Source organism: Oreochromis niloticus, unplaced genomic scaffold (assembly GCF_001858045.2).
Source record: "Oreochromis niloticus isolate F11D_XX unplaced genomic scaffold, O_niloticus_UMD_NMBU tig00007898_pilon, whole genome shotgun sequence".
Classification (NCBI taxonomy): Eukaryota; Metazoa; Chordata; class Actinopteri; order Cichliformes; family Cichlidae; genus Oreochromis; species Oreochromis niloticus.
The window spans coordinates 465-16,743 of record NW_020328832.1 but is presented as its reverse complement, the minus strand read 5'-3'; the positions used below and the strand labels follow the sequence as shown (position 1 = coordinate 16,743).

At 39.7% G+C, this 16,279-nt stretch overlaps 1 pseudogene; it reads right to left on the bottom strand.

Annotated features, from left to right (window-relative positions):
• Nucleotides 1–1,654: 1,654 nt before the first annotated feature.
• Nucleotides 1,655–15,927, bottom strand: LOC109198198 (uncharacterized; annotated as a pseudogene).
• Nucleotides 15,928–16,279: the final 352 nt, after the last annotated feature.

Below are 16,279 nucleotides of genomic sequence, written 5' to 3'. Positions count from 1 at the left end.
GCAGTGAGGCAGGGAGCCTGTTCAAACCAGATTATGCTTGATTTGATGACTGCAGAGAACTTGGGGCTGACAGCTCAGATTAGGATCGGTTCTCCCTTGAAAAGGCATTAGTGTGTTCTGTCATGGCAGGATTTCTGTTCAATGTGCAGTTAGATTGAAATCAAAGGGCACCAAAGACACCTTAACCTGAGGGATCATTACGTGACACCCAAAGCATCTGAGCAGTCTTATTCCTTCATCTGAACCAAATTACTCAGATTCACAGACGTCGTGCACAGCAGACCTGCAATACAACAATGAATAACAGGAGTTACGCCTGCGTTTGACAGTTCAAAATGTCACAGGGAGCAGTTCAGTTAAGTTTCATTCCCCCCCAGAAATCACTTCATGCATAATTAACAGGAGCGTTTGAGTAATGAAAGCACTTAAATGAGCCTTTCCTTACCATATTCCACTTTGCCACCAAGTTTTATGATGAGAAGGGTTTTTTCTACTTCTATTGTGTTTTTTATATCGTTATTATTATTTCTTTTGTAATTTGTGTTTGTTTTTTGTTTGTTTTTTGTTCAGTTTTTCAGCTTTGTGGCATTTTTTTCCATTTCTGTTGTGTTTTATTCAACTTCCGTTACGTTTTGCATGCTTTTGCAGCTTTTTCTATTGACGGGTGTTTTCTTCAGGGACACTATATCACCATCTTTAAAACTGCATTTGAAACTTAATGCTGAGTTTTTACCTTCTGCAGTTGAAGTTATCTAAAGCAACTGTGTGTGGGTGCAGCTGAAAAAACTTCTTTTGGTAAATAAAACAGAAATTCTGAAATCCTCTACTGCATATATGAAACATAATAAAAGAAACCAAAGCTAAACTCTAAAAGATTATTTATTTCAGCTTGTTTACAGTTATCCACACCTTACAGCTTTTTATGGGTTGATAGTTTTCCTGATCCAATCTGCATACTGAGGATCACAGAGGTCCATGAAGGCAGCTGGTGCTCTGCATACAAAGTCTGGATCTCCCACAAAAGAAGAGACCCCATAAATCCTGCCATTATGAACCACTCCTCCACCAGAGTCTCCCTGCAAGATGGAAATACAGTTTCCCAGTTTAATGAAATCTTTCTGTATTTTGAATGGTTAATAAATACAGCTGTGAGCTGAGGGATCGACATATATCTTTCCCAGGACTTTGTCCACAGAACCAGTGTTGATAGCTCTTGACTCGGTGGACCTCGGGGAATTTTTTCTGTAAAATATCATTGAGCTCTGTACAGCTGACAACCTCAGTCTCTGCACAATGAAGAGAGGGTGATTCGCCAGGTTCTAGAAAAATTACACCAGAAATGTGTTTTTATTTATGAATTATTTCTATTTTGAAATTTTGCGTTGTATTTTTTTCCTCTATCAATAATCACACAGATGGGCCTGAGCTAAAGGAGCCACCAAATCCAGATGTGATCACAATCACAGAAGGAGACACTCTACACCTGAACTGCTCCTCTGTGGGAAACCCCAGAGTGCTTTTTCCAAACAACAAGTTTACTTAGAAGCTAGACAGTTACAAGCTGCTCATCAGAATCAGAATCAAAAATATATTTTAACCAGTCATTTCTTCAGCTGTCAGTAACAATAATTTTGTTGAGTTTGTAGTTTCCCATTCAGTTGCATTTGCAGTAGCATCCCACTGACAGTCTGACAAGGACCAGAGCTCCCAGTATCGTCCCAGATATTATATATGGGATGGAGTTGACTGTAGAACTGGGTTGAGGTGGGGTCGGGGGTTGGGTAAAGAAAGGAAAGGAGAATCATTTATACCAGGCAAATTAAAAACACCAAAACACTCACAATGAACTTAATTTGTGAAGTAATATTGTGATTGAACTTCAGTGACTCGTTTTCCAGGAAGTATCTGACAACACTCACCTTGTACATCAATGTTAAACTCCTTGGTGACAGTCCCTACTGTGTTGCTCACAGTGCAGATATACTGTCCTTCATGCTCAAAGCCGACAGATTTAATAGTGAGAACGCTGCCACTGTAGGAAGGACTATTTGTTGGAAGTGTCCAGGTGTATGAGGGGCTGGGGTTTCCCACAGAGGAGCAGTTCAGGTGTAGAGTGTCTACTTCTGTGATTGTGATCACATCTGGATTTGGTGGCTCCTTTAGCTCAGGCCCATCTGTGTGATTATTGATAGAGATTAAAAATACGAAGCAAAATTTCAGCAAAATCAAAATAATTTATAAATTAAAACACATTTCTGGTGTAATATACAACAGAAAGTACTGTCGACAGTTCAGCCCACTGTACTTTATTTTCACTTTGTGCTGCTATACTCTGTTGTCAGTTTGTCCACTTCATGATGTTTAACTGCTCTACTTACTTTACAGGTTGATGCTCGCCACACTAAACATCTGACATAAAGTTTAAATTACACGTAGCATGACAGTAAGAGGTCAGTCTGACAGTTCAGAGAAGTAAGAGAATTGTTCAACCCATATGACACTGAAAGGAGACAAATCATGATTAATTCTTCTGGAGTGGCTTTAAATACACTTATTCTTTTATTGCATATTGGTTACTCTGTATTGATTCCACATTTAAACAAATAGTAAAGCCGAGCCTTTGTCATTTAGGATTTAAACACAATTACTATTATTATTTTTTAATGTCCACCAACAAGGTTTACTTCTATTCTGGCTTTCCACAAACTTCTGAGGGAAACATTTTACTGGTAAACAGCTAAATCCTCCACTATGTTCATCAGCTTGTGTCAGTCAGCAGTTTGTTGATGATGCTATTTAGAGCCTGTTCATTAACAGTGATGAGCGCTATGAGGAAGAATCAAAACACTATTTCTTTACTGTTTCGATTCTTCCTCAAAGCGCTCACGAGGACACAAAACCAAACCAGTGACATGAATCATGCTCTAAATGTCAAACTCTGAGAAACAGATCAAAGAACGTCTTTATTTCTCTCAGACTCACAGTGAACTATAGCAGGGAGTTTTTCTGATGTCACCACTGGAGGGCGCTGTGGTCCATCTGGTCCCAGCTCCAGCTTGGTTTCGCACCAGTACTGGGCTCCATCATGTTCTCTACTGGGAGTGATGTTCAGAGTAAAGGTCTCATTCACTGGTTTCTTCTGTTCACTGTTGGACTGTAGGTGACCCAGTGCTGTGTTTCCTCTGTAGAAGGTCACAGTAAGGCTCTGAACAGGAGCTACGTTCTGTACGCTACACTGCAGGGTGTACTGCTGATTCTCAAACATCATCCCAGTGTGGTTTACAAAGCTGATGGAGACACTTTCTGGAGGCTCTGAGGAGACAGGGAAAGAAAGAGTAACACAGGTAGATGTTAGTCAGTAACCTCTGAGCTCACGAATCCGTCTGTGTATTTACACAAAGAGGTCAAATTTTGTCTGATTGTAAACAGCCTTGAAAGTTAAATGTTGCTACCAGGGGCGTCATAGTGGAGGCAAAAGTGATGCTCAGATAAAGACACCCAAGGAGTCAAAGGAAGGAGGCAGCCGCAGGTCTCTCTCTTAAGGATGTAACACAAGATGAGCTCATGCAGTGGCAATTAAACGTTATTAAAACAGCAAATCGCTTTTATCGGTGTGGTTGGTTTTAAGGTTGATTTAAAAAATTGCATTCGTTTCTAAAGAGAGGAGAGTTCAGCTTTTTTCATTATATATATAACACACAAAAAACGAAGACGTCATTTTTTCATTGTAGAAAATCAGCGCAGTTAGAAGTAAACTGTGTGTCGGAAACATTAATAGATCAGTTCGCCCGCTTGTTTAAAATATTATGAGTAAGCCACAGGACCACAGGCAATAATCTCGGAGTGGGCAAAAAGACGTGACAGAGGCGGATGGAAGTGAAGAGAGCGTGGAAAATAAAGGTTTTCTACCACAGAGAAGAGCTTTTGCGTAAGCGGTGAAAATGGTTTTCCGGCCTATTTCAAACATTAAAGGGGAGAATCGGGCCATGACGTCAGAAACTCTGGAAGCCCGTTCTTTGTGGGCGTTACGTATTTTCAGTCAGCCAATAGGGAACGTTGTTGTGGGCGGGGCCGGTTTCAACAATGAAAGGCAAGAGAACCAGGCCGTGACGTCACAGTCAACTCAAGTCCATAAATAGCAGGTGAACCCCGCACTGGACCAGCACGTTTCTTACTTATAGTCACGAGCGATTCACTGGATGAGATTTTGTTCTGCTACCCTCAGTCATATCTGAATGTCTGATTCATTGTAACACCGTAGCTTAACTGTCAAAACTGAGCGATCACAAACCAAAACCAGGATTAGTGTGCACTCTGCCAAAGAGTACACTGGGCGACCTGCAGGTCGAGGAGGAAGAAAATAAAGTCCTGGAAGAGCAGAAAGTGATGAAGGACACAAAAGAAATGCAGGAAAAAGTGGACGAGCAGACAGAACAATTAGCTAAGGCTAAGACAGAGACAAAAGACACGGCAACCCCAGATTCCTCCTCAAAGTTGTGTGTCGACAAAGTTGAGAAGACAATGGTAGAGGACGCAAAGAAACAAACTGAACAGGACAAAGAAATGTTAGAAGAAGTGCAGTTTGTATTCAAAGACGAGACCAACCAGGCTGAAATATCAGCACTGGAAAAGACACTGAAGCTGCAGAAAAAGGTGCGCGTCAGCTGGGTTATTCAGTTGGTGGTTTTACTGGCCAAAGAAAAAGTCTCCTCCAAATACAAGATCTTCACAGAGCGCCTCACTCCTGACTGCATCAGCCATCGTCTGATTGAGAAAATCTGGCCTGAAGTTGAGGAGAAACACTTGAATTTATCCCACGACAGCATTTTTAATGTGGGCAAGGCCATCCTCAAGGATCTTTGCAAAACACACAAGTGCAAAGAAAACCTTTTGATTTTTAATCTGAGGGAACAGCTTGACAATATTACCGTCTCAATCTTCATCAAACACCTGTTGGCATTACCAGCAAGAGTACTGAGTGTCTCTAAAGACAGGGAAGAATACCAGGAAGTTGTAAAGAATGTGACCAAAGATCTGGTAATGCACGCCATGAGCGAAGGAAATGAGACGATGACAATGAATCCAGTAGCATCAGAGTTTATTGTAGAGAGGCTTTTCCAGAAGATCTGGAACAAAATTTTGTCAAAAAAGTACAAAATGTCCTTGGAGAAAATTGAACTACTCGCCCTCAAGGTATACAATGAACTCCATGACAGGTGGGACTCTCCAATACTCTTAATGTGGTCAAGAAACCCAGAGATGGATGAAGCAATCGTCAGCAGCTTCAAAAAACATGCAAAACTGAGGAGCCAAAATGTCATCGTTAGGGCTTTCTCATGTGCACGCTAAAATCTAACTGACACGTGCATGTGATTATGCAAGAAAACTCTTAAAGTGGCTTCAAATATTCATTTCAATTGGGCTTTCTAAATTTAATTTTAAAACCAGAGTGGTTAAAAATAACTACTCTTCTTCTCCCAACTTCCTTCCCTCATCACCAACTGGCCGAGGCAGATGGCCACCCCATCCCAGAGCCTGGGTCTGCCGGAGGTTTCTCTCTTTTAAAAGTGAGTTTTTCCTTCCCACTGTCGCCAAGTGCTTGCTCTAGGGGGTTGGAGTCTTTGTGCGTTATTGTAGAACAACCTTACAATATAAAGCACCATGAGGGAAGTGTTGTTGGGATTTGGTGCTGTTTCTTAACTCAAAATGTCCAATTACAACAGGACATTTTGAATTTAAAAAAACAGCACCAACCACAAATAAAAAAAAATAATAAAAAAAAAATAAAAAAAAACTTTGAATTTGTGCTTTGTTTCATTTACTGTTTAAGAAGTTCGTTCTTCCTGCAACTTTTAAACACAACAAACAACAAATAGCTGAGCTGTTGGATTTACTAAGTGCTGCCAAGAATACAAACAAGCAGTCCTCACACACATTTGAGAAAAACTGAGACCTTTGAATCTTTATAGCTTACTGAATATTTATCTCTTTACTCTGTCTGTATTTGTCCACTTTTTTTGTTTTTCTATTTGTATTATTTTCATTTGAAAGACATTCAAAGCTATTTGGAGACATGCAGAGTTCCTTAAAGCCGAACCTAATATAATTAACACGAGTTGTTTAACTGAGGTAATCACTCTTTCCCCCACAGTCCTACGATTTTTCCCTTTTTCTGTAAAGCAATGTAAATACATTTTTAATACTTTTAATACTTTTTAATATTCATACAGGAATAAACTACAAACAAAACACAGTCACAAATATAGGCCATAAATATACAGACACCATATTTACATACACATTTAGTACAAATACAATGTTTAAAAGGAGTCTGATTCTTCATGTGATAAATATTTGGCTTCGATGTCCAGGAATTTTCCACTGTGAGATTAATGGTGTTAAAATTCTCCCAATTCTTTCACCTTTGGGCTGAAGGAAGGACATATAAAGGACGTATAAATGCTCAATCAACAATCACTTTAATTCATACACTTCTTATTATTCCATACAAACACTTTTGAGCATTAACCATCCGGAGGGGAGATGAGCGCAGGAGGGTGTCCGCCTGATTTCCATGTGTCTGAGCATTTCTCACATTCTTATAGCTTCAGCCCCCCTCCAAAGTCATAAAACCTAAACATCCACATTCTTTCTCTCTCTCAGTGAGCCTAAGTTCTGACCTTAGCTTCCTGTGCAGTCTGTTCTGTTCTTTTCAAATCAGACAAATAAGGCCATGATTCTCTGAAAACAGTATTTCTTATAACGCAGCAGTATCATGCATCATAAAACAATATCATTCATTCACAATAAGTCAGCAGTCTAATGTAGTACAAATCCGTCTAATAAATTTAATAGTTATCCCCTTCTTCTAAGTCAGGAGAATAATGCAACCTAAAACTACATAATGATTTCACAATCTTTAATTAGGGGTATAACGTGGCATAAGATGATATAATAATCTCACAATGGAAAGTGTACATTGCACATAGTGACAATGAATGACGGACCCGACCACACAGATCGCACTTTACTACACTTTTTATTGGGTTTTTGTCTCTTCCAACCCTCGGCCGCAGCTGCCAGCTACACACACATACAACAACACAACCTCAGGTCCCGGCACGTCTAATGCAGGGGAGGGGTGATGAACTGATGGAGCTCTGCTGTGTCAGCCTCCCCTGCAACCGCGCCACAAACCACGCCCTGCTACACACATTATATGACCACAAAACAAATCAAAGTGAAGGAAGAAAAACCGGAAAAAAACACAAACTAATCATGAAGCTACAGAGCCCCTTTACTGATATGGGTAAGGAATGTTTTTATTGCATGGCCACAGGTTGATGTGTCACGGCAGGGTGCGCCGATGGGTTGTGAACAGGACCCAGAAGCGGATGCAGAGAGAGGAGATGCAGGTAAAAGAAAAGCCTTTATTTTGGCTGATGGTAGCAGTAACATGAAACTATGAAAAACTAGTTACAACTAAGACAGACTGTGAAAAACTATAATCAACTATGAACACACTGGATGTGTTCAGGGGAAGTGAATTTGATAATTAAAGCCTCTCATTTCCCCTTTAATTTAATGACTGATATGTTGAAATGGTTTGACACACAGTGAAATGATTTAAAGCACAGCAGAAAGTGCATATTCAAATTCATCTCCACATTAAGATGAGTAATGCCTTGAGACATTATATCTGTGGCTCAATCAGACAAAGGACAGAGTGCTACAAAACACAGCCACGTGATGTAGATTAAAACATTCTCTAGATTAAAACGGTCTCTTTCTAGTCGTCCTGTGGATGTCAAGTGCACGTCAGGAGTAGACGTTCTCAGCCAGCTTCCTCATTCTTTTATTGCAGTGTGCTGATGGGGAGGATGGAGGGTGGTCTGCAATCTTTGCTGCAGTGGCAGACATGCAAAATCCAACCTCATCTTCAAGTTTGCTCTGTGTTGGCCACTTTCAGCTCATCTTTGTCAGGGTTTGGATGAAAGACTTTACAATTTATAACTTTCCTTCTCTCACCCCAACCGGTCGCAGCAGGTGGCCGCCCTCCTGAGCCTGGTTCTGCTGGAGGTTTCTTCCTGTTAAAAGGGAGTTTTTCTTCCCACTGTCGCCAAAGTGCTTGCTCATAGGGGGTCATATGATTGTTGGATTTTTCTCTGTATCTATTATTGTACGATCTACTGTACAATATAAAGCACCTTGAGGTGACTGTTGTTGTGATTTGGCGCTATATAAATAAAATTGAATTGAATTGAATAATAAATAAATTTTAGTATTAGACATAGGACGTAAACTGCAACAACACAGGCAGCTATAATTAAAGCTTACATGGGCTCTTTTACAAAATCAGGAGGATGTGTGCTCATCTTCCAGCACCACACAGCACAGAGGATGCAAATATCAGTCAGATGAAGCAGGGCAGCACGGAGGCGAAAAGAGCGAGGGCAGTGAGACGAGAAGAGATGAGTACCAGGTTCCAGATGAAGTAGATGACTGATGAGGTTATGTTTTGGTTTTCTTTGGCAGACAGGAAGGAGCGCAGCGAGCGATGGTAGACCGTCGCAGTGAAGGCGATAGCCGAGGCCGAGCCGACGGCTTTTAGAACTGACGGAGAACCAGAGGCAGCTTCAGAACAAGCAAAGAGAAATGTTGTGAAGTGTGCCACTCCACATAAAGACAAGCAAATCTGGAAAAGTCCCAGAATCAGCAAACGTTTAATGTATCATAACTTTGGTATATTTAGAGAAATTTTACGTTCAGGTTGTGAATGTTTTGACCTTTGAGGTACATAAAAAAAGTAAAGAGTAAATGATCTAAATATCCTAGTGTAATGATTGTGTGCTGTATCAATGAATAAAAATATCACCTGTAAACATAATTACCTGGCACATAGGTGTGGAAACTGACTTGAATTATCTATGGAGATTAACAGTAATTAAATAAAGAGCTAAATTTGTGCTGGGCTAAGATATTTGGATCATTTTCTCTTTCCTTATCTTAGTAAAATGATCAGGGAAGCTGCTGCAATTTTGCCTGACCACATTTTTATGACAGCTATATGTAAGGAGTAAATATTTAAACAAGACATTCTTCAGGCGAAATAAAGACACTCAAGACAGTTTAGATGGTAACAACGTGCGCACGCTGGGTGAGCGCTGCTGTCTCAGGCTCACAACCAGCGTATGTGGCAGTTCTTTATTTATAGCGTTTCAGAGTATGTGTGTGTGTGTGAAGTTTATGATCTCAGAGTGTGTGTGTGTGATTCTGAAGAATGGGCCCCTCTTTGTATTTGGGAGTGTATAGATAAGAACGTCCTGCTCTCCCCTTCCTGGGAGTGAAACGGCTCGTAGAGAACCAGGTGCAGAGGAAATATACTGGGTGAATCATATCTGAGAACACTATGCTTTTGTCTTTCATTTAAGCTTCACTTCAGCGAAACAGTAAAACCATAAAATACGATTAAATGGAAAGAATAAATGGGTAAACAACTATAACACTAAAATTAAAGATAAACTTTCAATAACGTACAAATGGCAGTGGGAATAATACTTGAAACATTTGAAAATCTCTTAACACTATAGTTACCTGTTCTTTCATAATATATCATAATATAGTGTGTTTCATGGGCAAATGTTGTTCACAGTTATTTTGGTGAATATCGTTTAACACTGTCTGTTTTATCTTTAATTGCCTAACTGTGGCCTCTACTCTCACCAACACCTTGAAAAAAAATCAAATTAATATTGAACAGAAGTGAGTTCAGCTTAGTGATGCGATCAAGTTTGTCATGTTAAATTAATTGCCCAACTCTGCTTTAGATGCTCTCTAGAAACCTTGTTGCATAGATTTAAAGGACTGTGCAGTTTTGCTGGTTTGTTTAAAATGATGTAGCCACCAGTGGAGATTGGTTATAATGGACGATAAATAAAGGTTGACATTGTTTGAACATGGTGCCCATCACAAGTAAACATGAGAATCTGAAATGAAATAACTAAACTAGAAATTTGAAATTTGTACTTAAGCTGAACAAAATAAACCAAAGGCATCAGCAAAACATTTATTGAGGCAAAGATACAGAGATACACAATTTAATGATTAAATGCCAACGACCCATCAAATCACAGCAGGATCGCAGCAGTGATAGTTTGTAGTAGGAGTAACTTAATCCAGGATCTGTTGTCACTTTGATTAGCGTATATATTCCCCCTGGTAGTACTTTTTCTTTTTACAAGAAGATAATAGAGTTGATGATTAACCGATCTAAAGGATTCCTGGTCTGTGGAGGTGATCTGAATATACATTTATACCCAAAACTTGATATATCAAAACAAACAGGCTCCAAAAAAACAATTGGTAAAAAAGTGAAAGAGTTGATGAAGGACATGGGTTTGATTGATGTATGGAGGGAAATGTTCCCTAATGTAAGAAGATATACCCACTATTCCTCACATCACTCATCATATACTAGAATAGACTATTTCGTTGTATGTAGCAGGGACAGATCAAGAATTATCGACTCAGACACTGGAACAATAGATCTTAGTCACCATGCCCCAATGCATATTGTAGTTGACCTAGAGGGAAACAAAAGAGATACAATATGGAGATTTAACCCCGGCCTACTTAATGATGCTAATTTTAGGAAAGAAATGAGCAATGGAATCCAAATGTACATGAAAGAAAATGATCATGGAGAGGTGTCCCCACCGATACTGTGGGATGCAGCAAAGGCAGTATTAAGAGGAAAAATCATTGCAGCTGCCACAAGGAAAAAGAGACTCTACCAGGAAAAACTACAGGACTCCCAAAAACAGCTGAGCCAGCTAGAAAGCAGCCGTGCACAAAACCAAAACCCGACTACACTAGAACAAATTAAAAAACTAAGAAATGAAATTAACTTAATGTACACTCAGGAAACTGAAAAAAAAGATGCTATTTTTTAGACAAAGATATTATGAAAATGGCCCTAAATTCACAAAACTGTTGGCATGGAAACTTAAGAAACATCAAGCAGACAATACAATATACAAAATAAGAGATCCCCAGAAAAACACAACAGAAAGTAAGCAGGACAAGATCCGGTCTGTCTTTGAAACTTTTTATAAACAACTGTTTTTTAAAATTATGGATGTCGGAATTGATCAAATGGACACATTTCTTGAAAGGCTCAATTTACCTGTCATGAGTGAAGACCAGAATAAACAACTAGCCTCTGAAATAACAGTAAAGGAATTAGAAAATGCCATAACAAACCTGAAAGCTAATAAATTGCCAGGAAGTGATGGGTTCACTTCTGAATTTTATAAAGCATTCAAAGAGGATCTTATTCGTATATTGAGAAAAACATGCAATTGGGCACTTGAAAAGGCACAAATCCCACCCACCCGGAAAGAACCAATTATATCTCTCATACCGAAGGAGGCCAAGGATAAGAAAGAATGTGGGTCGTACAGGCCGGTTTTCGTACTTAATGTAGATTACCGTATCTATACATCCATAATGGCAAAACGAATGGAGAGAATTCTCCCTAACCTCATATATAATGATCAAGCTGGCTTTATACATAAACGTCAAACCCAGGATAACACAAGACGCACTTTCCACATAATGAACTATATACAACAACATACAGAGCAGGCTGTGATCCTCAGTCTTGATGCTGAAAAGGCATTTGACTCTGTTTGTTGGCAATACCTATATAGAGTCCTGCATAAATTTGGTTTTAATGAGCCGGTAATAAATAATGTAAAGGCATTATATGATAACCCGACTGCAAGGCTTAGGATTATTGGTCACCTAACTCAACCCCTAACATTGGAGAGGGGAGTGAGACAAGGCTGTGCCTGGTCTCCTCTTCTCTTTGCTATATTTCTGGAGCCACTAGCCCAATATATAAGGCAAAACAGAAAAATCACAGGTATTACAATAAATGATGTGGAACATAAAATAGCATGCTATGCCGATGACGATCCTAAAAACACCTGAGGAGTCTCTGCCGGAGGTAATGAACTGTCTTAAAAGGTCAAATAACAAAGTGTTTGTGAATAAGAGCAGAAGTGTGAATAAAGATGAAAAAGACTTTGAGGTTTACAAAAAGGTTTGACAGCTGTTGAATGCCAGGAGAGAAACATTTTGGACTTTTAACTGTTTCTTAAATGTTAGAGCATGTGTAACATGGTAGACTAATGTGCCTGTATTACTTCAGCTCCATATTATTGTGTAAAGTTTCTCTGGGTTGGGAGTGGTTGTGTGTGTGTGTCACATTTTTGGTGAGCCAATGGCTGTAATGGGGTTGGGCTAATTAGAGGCAGGTGTTATTGATTGCACCGATACACTGGTCTACTTATAGCCCGCACTACAAACACTGCTGTGTCATTTTGTCTCTCTGTGCAGGCCAGGGCCTATTATATGCCACAGTCTAAGGGCAGCGGAGTTGCAGAGGCTGGAGTGACCACTGGATATCTACTTGCAGGGTGGCGGGTCTCAGAGGACAACTGCTAACCCTGTTGAAGTCGACACGTGGAGTGCAACTGGCATTGTGGCGTAGCTGGCTCTGGCCTTGGGACTGTGTGTTTTTACTTGATTCGCCAGTGGGACACTGGACTGTTTTATCTTTTATCTTTTGAGTATTGTGTCAATAAATTATCTTTTAGAATTTTATTGACTGTCATCTTTTTGCCCACGGCTGAGACGGTTGGTCAGACCTAGAATCTTTTTGGGTGTGTTACACATGTCCTTCTCTTATGGCTGTTCATGCTTTAGCAAAGTAACTAAGTAAAAGATAAACAACTAAATGACAGAGAAGTTCTCTTTATTTACTATCTACTATAAAAAATGACAATGGGTCCACAGTAAGAAAAAGTATCTGATGACCCATCATAGAGGAAGGAGATCCTAGCAGTGACAGGAGTTTGAACAAGATCCCCAAAAAGTGAATGAGATCAATCTTACCGTTTCAATGAAGTCTGACTGTATAGAATATAAAACACATGAATGATTAACAGCAATATTTCCAGAGACACAGAACATATGCATAACACCAACTGAACTGAATGACGGTGAGACGAGGAACTGAAGCAAGTGTCCAGAAGCAAAACAGAACAGAGGACAAGGCTTGAGGGTGGATACACATGGATACAGGAGTATGATGGAATTGAATCGGATACATGAAGAATAGTCTGCTGCTTATCAGCATTACAAACAAACAAAGCAAACTTTGTGAGCTATAATGACTAAAAGCAACTTTTATGTTGCATTTTGAATAGAAAAGGACATAAAATTCAAGATACTGAGCAGTGAGGACACATTTATTCCCAAGAAGAACCCTTATCTAATTCAACTCAAGAGGAAAGATGGCATTATCGAATAATCCAGAGAAAAATGTGCAGACATTGTGAAGTGTCATGTATGAGATTATGAGATGTATTAATATTTTATGTCTGAGTGAAAATAGCCTGCATTATCAAGCAGAGAATGATTAAAGACAGAATCAGCCAACAAGTGAAGAACAGAGGGGACATTTATCTAGCAGAGACCCTCAAAGACCCCGTGGGCCCAGTTTGAACACCACTGCCCATCAACTGCTAATAGAACATGAATGCCTGTGTTATGGAAAAATTCTTGTTTATCCTCACATTTTCTTTATGTGTTTAGAATCTCACTGTAGGATTTGGTATAACCTTTGTATGCTTAGATAAAGTGTGCATGTGTCAGTAAGACCTCGTCAAAACTGCTTAGCTAGGTGTAACGATGTTTCACTGTTTTGCTCAGAAGAATGAAACTCAGCGCAAGTCCAGGAGCTTCCTGGGAAAAGATAGTGGGAGTTGTTCTCTGTCCAGCCACAGCCCGTGGGACAGAAACCTGTTGTAACTAAAAGATACACAGAGTTGTGTGTGTGGGGGTATAAAAGAGGAGCTGAGACGTCCCAAGAGCAGAGCTGGCATGACTGTGACCTGTAATGTTTGATGTGTGTGTTGGCTCTCCTGGGCGCAGTAATAAATTGCTTGACCACAGCTTTTTTCCGTTTTGCAGCCTTTATTTACAAAATTCCACGACACCTGTAACATTTAAACAAAGAGATGGAAAAATGGGGAGACCTTCCCTTGGAAATGTGCTTTTTCCAAACAACAAGTTTACTTAGAAGCTAGAAAGTTACAAGCTGCTCATCAGAATCAGAATCAAAAATATATTTTAACCATTCAGTCATTTCTTCAGCTGTCAGTAACAATATTTTATTGATTTTGTAGTTTCCCATTCAGTGTGTTTGCAGTAGCATCCCACTGACAGTCCGACAAGGACCAGAGCTCCCAGTATTGTCCCAGCTATTATAATGGGATGGAGTTGACTGTAGAATTGGGTTGAGGTGGGGTCGGGGTTGGGTAAAGAAAGTAAAAGAGAATCATTTATACCAGGCAAATTAAAAAACACCAAAACACTCACAATGAACTTAATTTGTGAAGTAATATTGTGATTGAACTTCAGTGACTCGTTTTCCAGGAAGTATCTGACAACACTCACCTTGTACATCAATGTTAAACTCCTTGGTGACAGTCCCTACTGTGTTGCTCACAGTGCAGATATACTGTCCTTCATGCTCAAAGCCGACAGATTTAATAGTGAGAACGCTGCCACTGTAGGAAGGACTATTTGTTGGAAGTGTCCAGGTGTATGAGGGGCTGGGTTTCCCACAGAGGAGCAGTTCAGGTGTAGAGTGTCTCCTTCTGTGATTGTGATCACATCTGGATTTGGTGGCTCCTTTAGCTCAGGCCCATCTGTGTGATTATTGATAGAGATTAAAAATACGAAGCAAAATTTCAGCATAATCAAAATAATTTATAAATTAAAACACATTTCTGGTGTAATATACAACAGAAAGTACTGTCGACAGTTCAGCCCACTGTACTTTATTTTCACTTTGTGCTGCTATACTCTGTTGTCAGTTGTCCACTTCATGATGTTTAACTGCTCTACTTACTTTACAGGTTAATTATCTTAATACTCTGTATTGATTCCACATTTAAACAATAGTAAGCCGACATTTATCATTTAGGATTTAAACACAATTACTATTATTATTTTTAATGTTCACAAACAAAGTTTACGTCTATTCTGGCTTTCCACAAACTTCTGAGGGAAACATTTTACTGGCAAAAAGCTAAATCCTCCACTATGTTCATCAGCTTGTGTCAGTCAGCAGTTTGTTGATGATGCTATTTAGAGCCTGTTCATTAACAGTGATGAGCTATGAGGAAGAATCAAAACACTATTTCTTTACTGTTTCGATTCTTCCTCAAAGCGCTCACGAGGACACAAAACCAAACCAGTGACATGAATCATGCTCTAAATGTCAAACTCTGAGAAACAGATCAAAGAACGTCTTTATTTCTCTCAGACTCACAGTGAACTATAGCAGGGAGTTTTTCTGATGTCACCACTGGAGGGCGCTGTGATGTAGGTGGTCCCAGCTCCAGCTTGGTTTCACACCAGTACTGGGCTCCATCATGTTCTCTACTGGGAGTGATGTTCAGAGTAAAGGTCTCATTCACTGGTTTCTTATGTTCACTGTTGGACTGTAGGTGACCAGTGCTGTGTTTCCTCTGTAGAAGGTCACAGTGAGGTTTTGAACAGGAGCTACGTTCTGTACGCTACACTGCAGGGTGTACTGCTGATTCTCAAACATCATCCCAGTGTGGTTTACAAAGCTGATGGAGACACTTTCTGGAGGCTCTGAGAGACAGGGAAGAAAGAGTAACACAGGTAGATGTTAGTCAGTAACTGCTGAGAGCATGAATCCATCTAACTGTGTATTTACACAAAGAGGTCAAATTTAGATTACAAATGATGTAAAGTCACTAGAACGTCTCACATTCTAAGGTAAGTATACTTACGGTAGATGGTTATATCCACAGTGCTAGTACACTGACACCATCATCAGTGTTATAATAACAGATGAGATATGTGTCCCATTCAGTCAGTCTGTCAACCGTCCAGATCATCGTGGTTCCATTTTGTCTAACTTCTCCTACAGGTGTCTCCAAACCAAAAGAATCTCCCCTGCAGTCCTTCTGACATACAACACATGTAACATTGCTGGGTCACCGTACTTCACTACCAGTGCAGATGGAGTGAACACAGGAAACTCTGTGCAGCTAGGATCTGTAAGAAACCCATCAAATGTTGTTACTGGGTAGATCAACTTGGATAAAGTTGATAAACAAGAGGAGAAATTAATTGATCAGAATGGTGAAACTGGAAACTGAAAGTCCGGGAA